Below are 16082 nucleotides of genomic sequence, written 5' to 3'. Positions count from 1 at the left end.
CGTGGTTGCAGAAAATGAAACCGACTTAAAGATGAAAAGGCTATTCAGACCTCGACAGATTACTATAGAATTATTATCAAATGTAAAGGGCATGAATGTAATTTTGTATGGGCTGTGTCCCGTGCCTATAAATAGGTGAACAGTACCCCCGTACTGTTTACGCTGACTTGGCATTCGCTTTTTGCGTCACGCTTGTATTGTCATCTCCTTCCGATTGAAGGTACACTTGTAATTCAACGATGTTTTCGTTTATGCTCGATAATAATATATGATTGTTCATGTTGTCTTTTACATTCTTTATATTTCATCCTTCGTCATTGTTCGATGAATTTATGAAGGTATGTCCTTCATAACCTTCGTCCGCAAGCCATTACGTCCTAAGGGAAACAATGCTTCGGAGGACGAAGGACTTTAACGATTAACATTTTCTATGTTGCCATGTTCTTAACTCATAGCACTTGAGAACAAGTCCCCAACAGTAGGTGTCACTGTCTTTAGAAGAAGTGACGATTCAATAGCATTTAAGGGAGTGTTAGAGGGTCAGCTATACTTAGTAAATTTTGATAGAGCTAAACTCGACACTTGCTTAATTGCTAAGACTAACATGGGCTGGCTCTGGCATCGCCGACTAGCACATGTTGGGATGAAGAATCTTCATAAGCTTCTAAAGGGAGAGCACATTTTAGGATTAACAAATGTTCATTTTGAGAAAGACAGGATTTGTAGCGCATGCCAAGCAGGGAAGCAAGTTGGTGCTCATCATCCACACAAGAACATCATGACGACTAACAGGCCACTGGAGCTCCTACACATGGACCTATTCGGCCCGATAGCTTATATAAGCATCGGCGAGAGTAAGTACTGTCTAGTTATTGTGGATGATTATTCTCGCTTCACTTGGGTATTCTTTTTGCAGGAAAAATCTCATACCCAAGAAACCTTAAAGGGATTCTTGAGACAGGCTCAAAATGAGTTCGGCTTAAGGATCAAGAAAATAAGAAGCGACAACGGAACGGAGTTCAAGAACTCTCAAATTGAAGGCTTCCTTGAGGAGGAGGGCATCAAACATGAGTTCTCTTCTCCCTACACGCCACAACAAAATGGTGTAGTGTAGGGGAAGAATAGAACTCTATTGGACATGGCAAGAACCATGCTTGATGAGTACAAGACGTCAGACCGGTTTTGGGCCGAGGCGGTCAACACCGCCTGCTACGCCATCAATCGGTTGTATCTACACCGAATCCTTAAGAAGACATCATATGAACTCCTAACCGGTAAAAAGCCCAATATTTCATATTTTAGAGTCTTTGGTAGCAAATGCTTTATTCTTGTTAAAAGAGGTAGAAAATCTAAATTTGCTCCTAAGACTATAGAAGGCTTTTTACTAGAATATGATTCAAACACAAGGGCATACAGAGTCTTTAACAAGTCCTCTGGACAAGTTGAAGTTTCTTGTGACGTTGTGTTTGATGAGACTAACGGTTCTCAAGTAGAGCAAGTTGATCTTGATGAGATAGGTGATGAAGAGGCTCCGTGCATCGCGCTAAGGAACATGTCCATTGGGGATGTGTGTCCTAAGGAATCCGAAGAGCCTCCAAATGCACAAGATCAACCATCCTCCTCCACGCAAGCATCTCCACCAACTCAAAATGAGGATGAGGCTCAAGATGATGAAGGACAAGATCAACAAAATGAGCCACCTCAAGATGACGGCAATGATCAAAGGGGAGATGCAAATGATCAAGACAAGGAGGATGAAGAACCAATGCCACCACACCCAAGAGTCCACCAAGCAATCCAACGAGATCACCCCGTCGACACCATCCTCGGCGATATTCATAAGGGGGTAACTACTAGATCTCGTGTTGCACATTTTTGTGAGCATTACTCTTTTGTTTCCTCTATTGAGCCACAGGGTAGAGGAAGCTCTTCAAGATTCGGATTGGGTGGTGGCGATGCAAGAGGAGCTCAACAACTTCACTAGGAATGAGGTATGTCATTTGGTTCCACGTCCTAATCAAAATGTTGTAGGAACCAAGTGGGTGTTCCGCAACAAGCAAGACGAGCATGGTGTGGTGACTAGGAACAAAGCCCGACTTGTGGCCAAGGGATATTCAGAAGTCGAAGGTTTGGATTTTGGTGAAACCTATGCACCCGTAGCTAGGCTTGAGTCAATTCGTATATTATTAGCCTACGCTACTTACCATGGCTTCAAGCTTTATCAAATGGACGTGAAGAGTGCCTTCCTCAACGGACCAATCAAGGAAGAGGTCTATGTTGAGCAACCTCCCGGCTTTGAAGATAGTGAGTACCCTAACCATGTTTATAAACTCTCTAAGGCGCTTTATGGGCTCAAGCAAGCCCCAAGAGCATGGTATGAATGCCTTAGAGATTTCCTTATCACTAATGGATTCAAAGTCGAAAAGGCCGATCCTACACTCTTTACCAAAACGCTTGAAAATGATTTGTTTGTATGCCAAATTTATGTTGATGATATTATATTTGGGTCTACTAACGAATCTACATGTGAAGAGTTTAGTAGGATCATGACACAGAAATTCGAGATGTCTATGATGGGGGAGTTGAAGTACTTCTTGGGATTTCAAGTGAAGCAACTCCAAGAAGGCACCTTCATTAGCCAAACAAAGTATACTCAAGATATTCTAAGCAAGTTTGGGATGAAGGATGCCAAACCCATCAAGACACCCATGGGAACCAATGGGCATCTCGACCTCGACACGGAAGGTAAATCCGTCGATCAAAAGGTATACCGGTCGATGATAGGCTCTTTACTCTATTTATGTGCATCTCGACCGAATATTATGCTTTCCGTATGCATGTGTGCAAGATTCCAAGCCGACCCTAAGGAAGCTCACCTTACGGCCGTAAAACGAATCTTGAGATATTTGGTTTATACTCCTAAGTTTGGGCTTTGGTATATTAGGGGATCCACATTTGATTTGATTGGTTATTCGGATGCCGATTGGGCGGGGTGTAAAATTAATAGAAAGAGCACATCGGGGACTTGCCAGTTCTTGGGAAGATCCTTGGTGTCTTGGGCTTCAAAGAAGCAAAATTCCGTAGCTCTTTCTACCGCCAAAGCCGAGTATATTGCTGCAGGACATTGTTGCGCACAATTGCTTTGGATGAGGCAAACCCTTAGGGACTACGATTACAAATTAACCAAAGTTCCTCTTCTATGTGATAATGAGAGTGCAATTCGCATGGCGGATAATCCCGTTGAACATAGCCGCACTAAACATATAGCCATTCGGTATCACTTATTAAGGGATCACCAACAAAAGGGAGATATAGAGATTGCATATATTAACACTAATGAACAATTAGCCGATATCTTTACCAAGCCACTAGATGAACAAACTTTTAACAAACTTAGGCATGAGCTAAATATTCTTGATTCTAGGAATTTCTTTTGATGTCTTGAACACATAGCTCATAAGTATACCTTTGATCATGTCTCTTTTATATGCTATGACTAATATGTTTTCAAGTGGATTTCAAACCAAGTCATAGGTATATTGAAAGGGAATTGGAGTCTTCGGCGAAGACAAAGGCTTCCACTCCACTCCATAACTCATCCTTCGCCGTCGCTCCGAGCAACTCTCCGTCTTTGGTATAATCTTCACTCATGTTTTATTTGCCAAAGGGGAGAAAGTAGTTTTACAAAGGGCTTATATCTCACTCAAGTATCCGTTTTTGGCGATTCATGCCAAAGGGGGAGAAAGTATTAGCCCAAAGCAAAAGGACCGCACCACCACCTAATTTTTAAACTATGATTTTTAAATTGGTATCTCATTGTGTTCAAAAGGGGGAGAAAAGTAGTATTTTCAAAATTGATATCTTAAAACCCTTTTGAACACTAAGAGGAGGATTTCATTGAGGAGGAGTTTTGTTTAGTCAAAGGAAAAGCATTTGAAACAGGGGGAGAAAATTTCAAAACTTGAAAATGCTTCGCAAAATCTTATTCATTTACCTTTGCCTATTTGCAAAAGGACTTTGAAAAGAATTTACAAAAGAATTTGCAAAAACAAAACATGTGGTGCAAAAGTGGTCCAAAATGTTAAAATTAAAGAAACAATCCATGCGTATCTTATAAGTATTTATATTGGCTCAATTCCAAGTAACCTTTGCACTTAAATTATGCAAACTAGTTCAATTATGCACTTCTAGACTTGCTTTGGTTTGTGTTGGCATCAATCACCAAAAAGGGGGAGATTGAAAGGGAATTAGGCTTACACATATTTCCTAATTGATTTTGGTGGTTGAATTGCCCAACACAAATAATTGGACTAACTAGTTTGCTCTAGTCTATAAGTTATACATGTGCCAAAGGTTCACACTAAGCCAATAAACAGACCAAGAAAAGGGTTCAAACAAAGAGAGCAAGGGATAACCGAAGGCACCCTGGTATGGCGCACCGGACTGTCCGGTGTGCCACCGGACAGTGTCCGGTGCACCAGGGGACTCCGAGCTAAACTCCTCACCTTCGGGAAAACGCAGAGGCGCTCCGCTATAATTCACCGGACTGTCCGGTGCCCCAGAGGAGAGCGACTCTGAACTCGCCAGCTTCGGGAATCCGCTCCGCTATAATTCACCGGACATGTCTGGTGCACACCAGACTGTCCGGTGAGCCAGCGGAGCAACGGCTACTTCGCGTGCAACGGTCGACTGCAACGCATTAAATGCGCGCCTGCGCGCGCAGAGGACAGAGCACACACGGGTGGCACACCGGACAGTCTACAGGACTTGTCCGGTGCGCCACCGGACAGCCAGGCAGGCCCACAAGTCAGAGCTCCAACGGTCATAACCCAACGGCCTGGTGACGTGGCTGGCGCACCGGACAGTGTCCGGTGGCGCACCGGACTGTCCGGTGCGCCATGCGACAGCAGCCTCCACCAAACGGCTAGTTTGGTGGTTGGGGCTATAAATACCCCCAACCACCCCACATTCATTGCATCCAAGTTTTCCACCTTCCAACTACTTACAAGAGCTCTAGCATTCAATTCTAGACACACCCAAGTGATTAAATCCTCTCCCAATTCCACACAAAGCATTAGTGATTAGTGAGAGAGATTTGTTGTGTTCTTTTGAGCTCTTGCGCTTGGATTGCTTCTTTCTTTCATTCTTTCTTGCGATCAACTCAATTGTAACCGAGGCAAGAGACACCAATTGTGTGGTGGTCCTCGCGGGGAAGTTTGATTCCCGTTTGATTGAGAAGAAGAAGCTCACTCGGTCCGAGGGACCGTTTGAGAGAGGGAAAGGGTTGAAAGAGACCCGGTCTTTGTGACCACCTCAACGGGGAGTAGGTTTGCGAGAACCGAACCTCGGTAAAAAAAATCCGCGTGTCACACTCTTTATTCGCTTGCGATTTGTTTTGCACCCTCTCTCTCGGACTCGATTATAATTCTAACGCTAACCCGGCTTGTAGTTGTGATTAAGTTTGTAAATTTCAGATTCACCCTATTCACCCCCCCCCCTCTAGGCGACTTTCAGCGTGACTTCGAGCCGGGACGCCGTGGTCCCGGTCATACTCCTCCCGGCGCCATATCTCGTTTTCGTGTCGCCGGTCGCGCGAAGTGTTTATGGAGCTTCGCGCGTCTTGCCGACTGTTGATGGCATGTCGCAGGTCGCTCGGGGGATGAGCGATGGGTAGAAGGTGGTTAGCCGCCCGAGTAAGCAGCCGTCGATAGCCTTCAGCATCCGGAGTCCGTGGGAGGCCATCAGCTATCTGGGCTAGCACTCCTCCGACTTCGCTTGGCGTGTTCATTGCGCGAGCGAAGTTAGGGTTCAGGTTTCGAGCAAAGAGAGGATTCTCTCGGCGTAACCTTACGCCCTGCTCGGCTTGTTCTCGATCTTGGTCCTGAGCTTGTCGGCGATCATGGCGGCAAGAATTACGCCTTTCTCGGTATACTCGTTCATCGGGGGGTTCTCCCACTTTTGAAACTTCATCCCGAGATACAGGTTGTGCTGGGTCCCGCTCCCCAGCCTTGTGATGTCACCGAATATTCCGGCGTCTGTTCCTTCGTCACCGAGCTTCTCGCTGGGGAGGTTCTTCCCCCTGCACGGTCGGCTCGTCTTCGGAGATGGGAGACGATTCCAATCTCCCCTAATGAAGAGGATGTCGGGGTAGAAAGGAGTTGCTATGATGGTGAGTTCCTTTCCATCCTCCTTTGAGGGCGAAGGTGTTGGAAAGATAATTCGGCGGAGCTCCGTCCCCTTTCTAGTAACGCTTGCTTCTTTCTTTCTTGTAATCCGTGTCCACTCCTTTGTGGGCGAATTGGGCAGAGGGGTTCTTCGGGCAGGTAAATTCCCAATTTTCGGCTTGCAAGAAGTAGTCTTTGCCTGAGGCGCAGGAGGTTGTGTTGTCCGTTGTCTTGTTGCGGTTTTCTTGGGGATTTTCGAGGAAAGCTTCTTCTCCGGCGGATGTGCTATGCGGTGCAGAATTCCTTTCTCATCTGCTACAGACGAGATGGTCCCAAAGCAGAATACGGATCCAGGGCGAAGTGCGATCTTGCACTGGGAAGTGACGACCATTGAGCTAGCTGAGGTCAACGACACGACCCCTACCTGGCGCGCCAGCTGTCGGTGTTTAGAGTCCGACCGCACACCTAGGTTTACCCCTCGCAGTGCTTTTGAGTAGGACGGTGTTGTTGACTGTAACTCAATGGTTCGTGCGGGATGCACGAGAGACGATAGACAATTTTCTATAGGTTCGGGCTGCTTGGAGAAGCGTAATACCCTACTTCTTGGTGTGAATCTTTATGTGGTAGGTTACAAGAGAAGTCTCCAGTATGGAGAAAAGCTAGTGAGATAGGTTGATGGTCGATGAAAATGATGGGGTACCCCCTAGGCCTTATATACTCGACCGGGGGGCACTACATGTGTATGTGATGATGATGTGTACCTAAATAACAGTGAACCGATTGAACTGATCTTCCTATAATCTTGCCGACTTATCCCTAATTCGTTCTGCTATTCAAGGGCGCTGTACGCGGGAAAGTCGGGTGGACGCTATGGATAGCGCTCAAGTCTGACGGGTTGCTTGGGCCTGAGTCTGCTTCTTTCTCATGTCGGCCCACTCTGCCAGTAGTTCTCTCCTGGCCCACGAAAGGATGGCCTTGCGAGATAACAGGCCCAAAGCCTCTCGCGAGGCCTTCTTGCTTTCTAGTGGGCCTGGGGGATATCTGTCCCCCACAATACCCTAGTAAAAAGCCTTCTATAGCCTTAGGAGCAAATTTAGAACTTCTACCTCTTTTAATAAGAATAAAGCATTTACTCCCAAAGACTCTAAAATATGAAACATTGGGATTTTTACCAGTGAGGAGTTCATATGATGTCTTCTTGAGAAATCGGTGAAGATATAACCGGTTGATGGAGTAGCAGACGGTGTTAATCGCCTCAGTCCAGAACCGGTCCGGTGTCTTGTACTCATCAAGCATGGTCCTTGCCATATCCAGTAGAGTTATATTCTTCCTCTCCACTACACCATTTTGTTGAGGTGTGTAGAGAGAAGAGAACTCATGCTTGATGCCCTCCTCTTCAAGAAATCCTTCGATATTTGAATTCTTGAACTCTGTCCCATTATCGCTTCTAATCTTTTTGATCCTCAATCCGAACTCATTTTGAGTCCGTCTCAAGAATCTCTTTAAAGTCTCTTGGGTTTGTGATTTTTCCTGCAAAAAGAACACCCAAGTGAAGCGAGAATAATCATCCACAATAACTAGACAATACTTACTCCCGCCGATGCTTATGTAAGCGATTGGGCCGAATAGATCCATGTGGAGTAACTCGAGCGGCCTGTCAGCAGTCATTATGTTCTTGTGTGGATGATGGACTCTAACTTGCTTCCCTGCTTGGCATGCGCTACAAACCCTGTCTTTCTCAAAATGAACATTGGTTAGTCCTAAAATGTGTTCTCCCTTTAGAAGTTTGTGAAGATTCCTCATCCCAACATGAGCAAGTCGGCGATGCCAGAGCCAACCCATGTTAGTCTTAGAAATTAGGCAAGTGTCTAGTTCAGCTTGGTTATCATTAAAATCAACTAAATATAGCTAACCATCTAACACTCCCTTAAATGCTATTGAATCATCACTTCTTTTAAAGACAGTAACACCTACATCAGTAAATAAACAATTATAGCCCATTTTACATAATTGAGAAACAGAAAGCAAATTGTAATCTAAAGAATCTATAAGAAAAACATTGGAAATAGAATGGTCAAGAGATATAGCAATTTTACCCAAACCTTTGACCAAACCTTGATTTCCATCCCCGAATGTGATAGCTCGTTGGGGATCTTCATTTTTCTCATAGGAGGAGAAAATTCTCTTCTCGCCTGTCATGTGGTTTGTGCACCCGCTATCGATTATCCAACTTGAACCCCCGGATGCATAAACCTGCAAAACAATTTAGGCCTTGTTCTTAGGTACCCAAATGGTCTTGGGTCCTTTGACATTAGAAACAAGCACCTTGGGTACCCAAACACAAGTTTTTGGACTCTTGTGTTTGCCCCCAACATATTTGGCAACTACTTTGCCTGATTTGTTAGTTAAAACATATGGTGCATCAAAAGTTTTAAATGAAACATTATGCTCATTTGATGCAACAGGAAATTTCTTTCTAGGCATTTTAACATGTGTGATATGCCTAGAGCTAGAAGCCTCATTTTTGTACATAAATGCATGGTGTGAAACATTATGAGGTTTCCTACCATGAATCTTCCTAATCTTATGTTCGGGATAGTTTGCAAGATATAAAATGTAACCATCACTATCCTGAACCATGGGAGCCTTGCCCTTAACAAAGTTAGACAGTCTTTTAGGGGCATTAAGCTTGACATTGGATTGGTTCCCATGTTGGAACCCAATGCCATCCTTAATGCCAGGGCGTCTCCCATTATAAAGCATGCTATGAACAAATTTAAAATTTCCATTTTCGAGCTCATGCTCAGCAATTTTAACATTCAACTTAGCTATGTGTTCATTTTGATTTTTAATCATGGCAAGTTCATCATCAATAGCTTCAACATTTATATCTCTACATCTAGTGCAAATGGAAATATGCTCGACAGTAGATGTAGATGGTTTGCAAACATTTAATTCTTCTATCTTAGCATTTAATATGACATTCTCATCTCTAAGACAGGAAATGGAATCATTGCAAACATTCAATTCTTTAACCTTAGAAACTAGACTAGCATTCTCAGTTCTAAGACTAGAAATGGAATCATGACAAATTCTAAGCTCCTTAGTTAAGTTTTCACATTTTTCTACTTCCTGAGCATAAGCATTTTTCAGTTTAACTAAATTTTGTTTTCTTTAATGAGGAAGTCCTCTTGTCTTTCCAAGAGTTCATCCTTCTCATTAATGGCTTCTATTAATTCATTTAGTTTTTTCTTTTGGTCCATGCTAAGGTTGGCAAAGAGAGACATTAAATTATCTTTTTCATCACTAGAGCTACCCTCATCACTAGATGTTGTATATTTGGGGGTGGCTCTAGAGTGTATGTGGCAGAACCACCCGAATTATTCCAGCTTAAGTGCCCAAGTCACACCTCAGGGGCGTAACACACTTAAATCGGAATAACCCGTCAGTCCTTCAGATCTAGTCTGATAGAGCCACTTAACCAGGATCAAATTCCACAATCTCACTCGAAGGTGAGTCACAGAAGAAATACAATAAAACAGGAAACCTCAAATTAAGTACTGAGTTATTACATAAATCGGAGTTTTTGGAGTAGCAAATAAGTTCACAAAATAAAGTGCAGCGGATAATCGATGTCGTCGGTAATGAGGAAATGGGCAAGGCCTAGCCCACTACTCCTCATGCTCCTCTCCTGCCGGAGCAACATCCCACTCGACCGTCCAACCCGGTGGTAGGGTGGTAGGCCAAGTCACACCATCAACTAAATCCTGCATGGTACCTGCAAAAATGGTGCCACAAGCAAGGCTGAGTATACTAATACTCAGCTAGACTTAACCGGTGTGAGGAGTCTACTCCTCTACCTCTAGACTATGCAGTTGTTTGGCTGAGGGGTTTGGTTTGCCAAAAGCACTAGCTGTTTCTAAAATCAACTTTTAGTTTTTCAATTTCTACCATCATTAACTTAGCTAGATTTGCTCCTTCTAAGCATACATGGTAACAAGCAATTAGCTCAATCAACAAGTTATCTCATGTAATCCACGTTTCACTTCTTACTCGATGCAGTACAAGGAATCAAGCAGTCTCATTAGCTGCGAGAAGCAGACGATTCGAATCGAGTTTTAAACCTTGCAAGGTAAACCTAAACACACGGCATGTCAGGGTACTCCGACCCCACACATGACAACCGTCCCCATCGATTCCCCGTTCGCGTCCAGGCCTCACCGCCTTGGCATACAATGCTCCACTGACCCCGGCTGCTGCCGTGCAGTGACCGCACTTGTACCCACCATAGCTAGCATGGGAGACCCTGTCTCAGGTCGCATGAGGGATAAAGTCCGCGCCCGGCTTCACTCAGGTACTAGGTTTACCGGTTACCATTTTTCCCGGCATGTGCTTAGTACGTTCAAAAGCTTGACTCAGGTATCCACACATTAATCCTTAATTCATTTTTCCCGTCTCATGGACAAGGCTTCCTCCCTGGATCCAAGTCCAAAGGCCAACATATATCCCATTATCAAGATGAATACAATCAATTCCTGACCTCGCGCGAGTGCTAGAAAAATCACTCGACTTCTACCGAGATCCTGATTAGCAAGCAGCTACTCGACCTAGCATACTAGTATTCATCTCAAAAAGGAATCCTAAGTTCATGCAACTAGAGGTTTCAAGCAACTCCTACACTTAAGTGCACATTACAGTCCTACAATCATTAAGTGTAGTAAAGTAGCATATATTAACATGGTTATGCATAAAACCGGGGCTTGCCTTCAATTGCTGGGGCTGCGGGGAGATCCTCAATAGCAGCCTCTGAAGCCTGCTCCTGGTCCTCCTCTTGGACAGGTCCTTGCTCGGGGATGAGCACGTACTCTCCGTCGGCAAGATTACAATCTAATGAATGCAATGCGTAAGATATATGCATGATATGATATGTGCTTTAGAAATTTACAACTTTAAAGATGTATGGTCTTTTTGAATTTAAACAAGTTAACCTTGCTGATGTAAAACCTTTTAGTGGTATACTTGGTAAATTGGGTTAGTTTTAATGGGATGAGGTTTTATTCCTTCTTCCCTTTTCTTTTATTCTCTTTAATGTTTTGGAGTAGGTTTGAACTACAAGTGGCTTTTATAGAATTCCAAAAATCCTGCAAAAATTACAGTGGCTTGTTACTGGTGTGTGTTGCTCTGTCTCAAAATTTGGGGTTCAGAAAGTGAATGGTTCTCTCTGGAAAAAATTACCAAATTTTAGGGCAGAAGGGGTACTTTGAACTACAACTATTATTTAACAGTGGGTAGTTCTCAAAAACTTATTTTTGCTGGCCTTTAGGTGTTATAACATGACTTGATACAAATTTCTAGTCATTAATACCCTTTAATTCTTTTCCTATGGTTTTCTTAAGGTTTCTAGCCAAAGGGGTGCTTTCTACTACCACTATATTTGAAAAACATCAAACAACAGAGTTCTTATTTTTCTTAGCTAGTTTTTTTGTGCAAGAGCAATCATTCTGAAGTTTGGCTTCCTTTTGCTTAAGGGAAGGGGTGGTTTGCATTATTTGAGCTAAATGGCCCTTCTCACCAATTACTTAGCAAAAGGCATGGGTTCACTTCTTTTTCATGGGTTTGTATTTTTCTCTGGTGGTTTATCTCATCATGGACTTAGCAAATTTTTGGTTGCCCAATGTCACATTATTTGAGGTTGTTTATGATTTATTGGGAAAATGCCTTATTACCACTTTGTATTTATTTTCCTTACTTAAAAGTTAGGCTGGGGTGCTCTGTATTTTTGTAGCGGGGCTCTGGTGGTTATAAGCTCACTGGATTTTTGTTAACCACTTTGGTTATAGTTTTGCAATTCTAATAATTGATTTTCAGTCTACATAAGGCTAATTAAAGCATCTTAATTAGAATCTGGTCCTAATTAATGGTCTCTGCATTTTTCCTAGGTTCTCTGTTGCATAAGTAAACTAGGAAAAATATTGCTAATCACTGTTCAACATTTTCTAATGCTTTTCTGATTTTCTCTAAGTTTTGGACAAAATGGCTTTAAATGAATAACTACATCATAATCTCTAATGCTGGGGCTCCTACTATTTTTAAACAGTGTCTAATTAAGGTATAAGCATCTACAAATTTTCTTAAGCTCAGCACAAAAGAAAAACTAATTTTCCTTAATTAAACAAGGTTTAGGGGGTTTCTGTTTTTAAATTTAAACTCTAAAATTTAGAACAGAAAGCATATGGTTCACTATTTTTAAATGATAGATCATAATATTCCAGAGCTAGCAAAATTGGTTTGACATCTTTTCATTAAGATTTCATCAAGTTATGGATTTTCTAAGTTCTCTGGTTATTTTAAAAGAATAACAGAATTGATTAAATGGAAATCCACTTTGCACTGGGGTCCCTGGCGGTTTTCTAAGTTTTCCTTCGCGAATCAGTCCTTAGGTTACTATTCACATGAGTCGCTGACATTACAGAAAACCCCTCGGGTTCTACAAAACCTAACCCGAGGTCCTTCTTCTACCTTAACAGTAGCCGCGGCGAAGAAAAGGGCGGAGGGGCTTACCGGCGGCGAGACTGTTCCGGTGAAGTGGTCGAGGATGAAGGGGAGGTCGCGGGGATCACAACGGTGTGCGGAACGCCGTCGGAGATGGCCGGAGTCGGTCGGTCCACGCGCGCAGGCGGGGATGCTCGTCGGCGGCGAGGAGACCGGCCTGGTCATGGCGAGATAGTTCAATCAAATAGGTCAGGGAGGTCCACGGGATGCCAGAGAAGACATGAGCGAAAGGAATTGGGCGGGGACTCACTGGATAGCTCGGTCCACGCGCGGCGGCGGAAGACCGAAGTCCGGTGAGGTTGATCTCGGGCCTCCGGTGAAGTCCGGTTGGGTCCGAGGGCTTGGCAAGCTTCACGGGCTACTGGCGGAGCTAGCCGAAGCACTGGTTGGGCTGGAGGGTGGCTGGAGTGGGCTGGCCACGGTGGCCGTAGCTCTGGCGGCATTGGCGGGCGGAAATGAGCTCGCCGGAGCTAAGGAACGGTGGCTGGCCGGTGAGGGTGAGTGCGGGGCGAAGAGAGGTGCGCCCGGGGAGGCTTTATAGGCGCGGGCGAGCACGACCGAGGGCGTGGGCGCGCGGCGGACTTGACCGGACACCGGGGCGAGCGCGCGCGCGGGTTGGGCGAGCTCTGGCGTGCCGACCAGGGTCGAACACGTGTGCCCGTGCGTTCTGCCCAAGCTCTGGCGCGTGTGGTCGCTCATCCGAGCCTGCTCTCGCCTTGGTCAGTGCACGAAACCTCTTCTCCTCCCTACAAGCTACCATTCTTGTGTGGGTGCCATAGGATTTTGCCTACTGGTTGCAGAGATATGGAGCCAGGAAATCTGGTCTGTCTCCCTGCTTAAACCCGAGGCAAATCCCAAGTTTTGTCGTGTCTAGGGCTCGCGTCCCAATGCCATCTTCTGGCACACGACAGAGGGGTTAGTTAGACACAATTTTGTCAATGGGGCCATTAGGATTCGAGTTAGGGATCAAGGTGAACATCCCTGATCTTTGGCTCAAGGTCTGAATTTCAGAATTCTGAAATTCAGAATTCCCAATGAGTCCCAACAAAGAAGCTTGATTTGGGGGTTTTTCTTGAATTATTTTGGCTAAGCTTTCTCAATCCTTCTTGTTGCTTATCAAATATACTTTAACTTATATAATTGGCTCAACTCAAACTTTTAAACTTTTCATTCCCTTTTGCTTATTTTCTTGAATTTTGTTCATGGGGTTCACTTAGGGTTCTTAATTAGGGTTGCACATTCTTATCTTTTCAAAGACTCAATTGTTTTGATCATGACACTTTTAGACATATTCTTGGTGAACTCTTTCTTACTTAAGTTATTTTGATGCTCATGCTTACTTTGGTTCACATAAAATAATGGTTCTTGGTTTGGCTTTTTAAGAGAAACCCTAGGTGACACTGGGGTGTCACAGCCTTCCCCCCTTAAAGGAATCTCGTCCCGAGATTCGGGCCAGAGTCCTTCCGAGGTGAAGCGAAGGGTGAGACTGATAGGAAAAAGGGTGATGATTGTTATTATTAGGATAAACTGCTCTTCGAATGTCATTCTCTTTGCAACTTCAGAAGGAAGTCCCTTTAAGTTTTATCTTTATAGTTACTTCATTCTGAATTAAGATCATATTTTTGGAAATTAGATTCGAAAGGCAGGAGGAGGGGGTTGGGGGTGATTACGTACCAGCTTCCTTAGGTAGGCAATCGGGGAAGTTGGATCTTAAGAATTCCTCGGTTTCCCAAGTAGCTTCCTCCTCTGAGTGATTACTCCACTGGACCTTGAACATCTTGATCGATTTAGCCCGAGTTGATCTTTCCTTGCAATCCAGAATCTTGGAGGGGTACTCTTGGTACGAGAGATCTGGCTCTATCTCCAATTCTGGCTCTGCTATGATCTCAGTCGGCAATCGAACACACTTCTTCAGCTGAGATACATGGAATACGCTGTGAATGGCAGACATCTTTGAAGGTAACTTCAGCTTGTATGCCACGGGTCCACATGCTTCTATGATCTCATAAGGTCCAATGTAACGAGGGGCTAGCTTGCCTTTGATCCCAAACCTCTGCACTCCCTTGGTGGGTGATACCTTGAGGTATACAAAACTTCCCACCTCGAACTGGAGAGGTTTCCTTCTTTTATCATGATAGCTCTTCTGCCTGGCCTGAGCAGCTTCTAGATTCTTCCTGATTAGCTTGACCTTCCTTTCGGCTTCAGTCACCAAATCAGGTCCAAAAACTTCTCTTTCACCAGGTTGAGACCAATTGAGTGGTGTCCTGCACCTTCTTCCATAGAGAGCTTCAAAAGGTGCCATCTTTAGGCTGGATTGATAACTATTGTTATAAGCAAACTCTGCCAAGGAGAGGTGCTTATCCCAGTTCTTGACACAATCGATCGCACAAGCTCTCAGCATATCTTCCAGAATCTGGTTTACCCTTTCCGTCTGACCATCAGTCTGTGAGTGGTAAGCTGAACTCCTGATTAGCTTGGTTCCCAAAGACTCTTGCAATTGTTCCCAAAATCTGGCAACAAATTGGGCTCCTCGGTCAGAAACAATGGTCCGCGGTAATCCATGCAAACACACGATCCGGTCAATATACATTTCTGCATACTTCTGAGCCTTATCAGTGGTGTGCACAGGAAGAAAATGTGCCACTTTCGTCAATCGGTCCACAATAACCCAAATTGAATCATGATGACGAGAGGTGTTGGGTAGACCCACAATGAAATCCATGATGATGTCGTCCCACTTCCACGAAGGTACGGACAGTGGTCGCAAAGCTCCAGCGGACTTCAAGTGGCTTGCCTTTATCCTCTGACAGGTGTCACACTCTGATACATACTGGGCTATCTCCCTCTTCATTCTGGTCCACCAGTACAAAGGCTTCAAATCATGGTACATCTTGGTGCTTCCCGGATGCATAGAGAATTTGGAGAGATGAGCCTCATCCAAAATTTTCTTCTTGAGATCCTGGTCCTTAGGAATCACCAATCTGCTTTTGAACCATAACACACCCTTCTCATCCTGGCGGAAACAATTATACTTCTCGACCTTCTGATGGAGATTCTTCTTGATAATCTGCACTCCCTTGTCACTGAGCTGGGCCATGATAATCTGGTCTTGCAAAGCTGGCTCAACAGCAATGTGAGACAGAGAACCAGAAGGAATCACTTCAATCTGCATCTTGCTCAACTCATCACACAAGGTGTTAACATGAGAATCCATCAGAATACAGTTGCATTGCAACTTCCGACTCAAGGCATCTGCTACCACATTAGCTTTCCCTGGGTGATAATGTACCTCCAGGTCATAATCCTTGATCAGCTCTAGCCATCTTCTCTGCCTCATGTTGAGATCAGCCTGAGTAAAAATGTACT

This window comes from Zea mays, chromosome 5, assembly GCF_902167145.1.
Source record: "Zea mays cultivar B73 chromosome 5, Zm-B73-REFERENCE-NAM-5.0, whole genome shotgun sequence".
Classification (NCBI taxonomy): Eukaryota; Viridiplantae; Streptophyta; class Magnoliopsida; order Poales; family Poaceae; genus Zea; species Zea mays.
Note: the sequence above shows the minus strand (reverse complement) of the source record.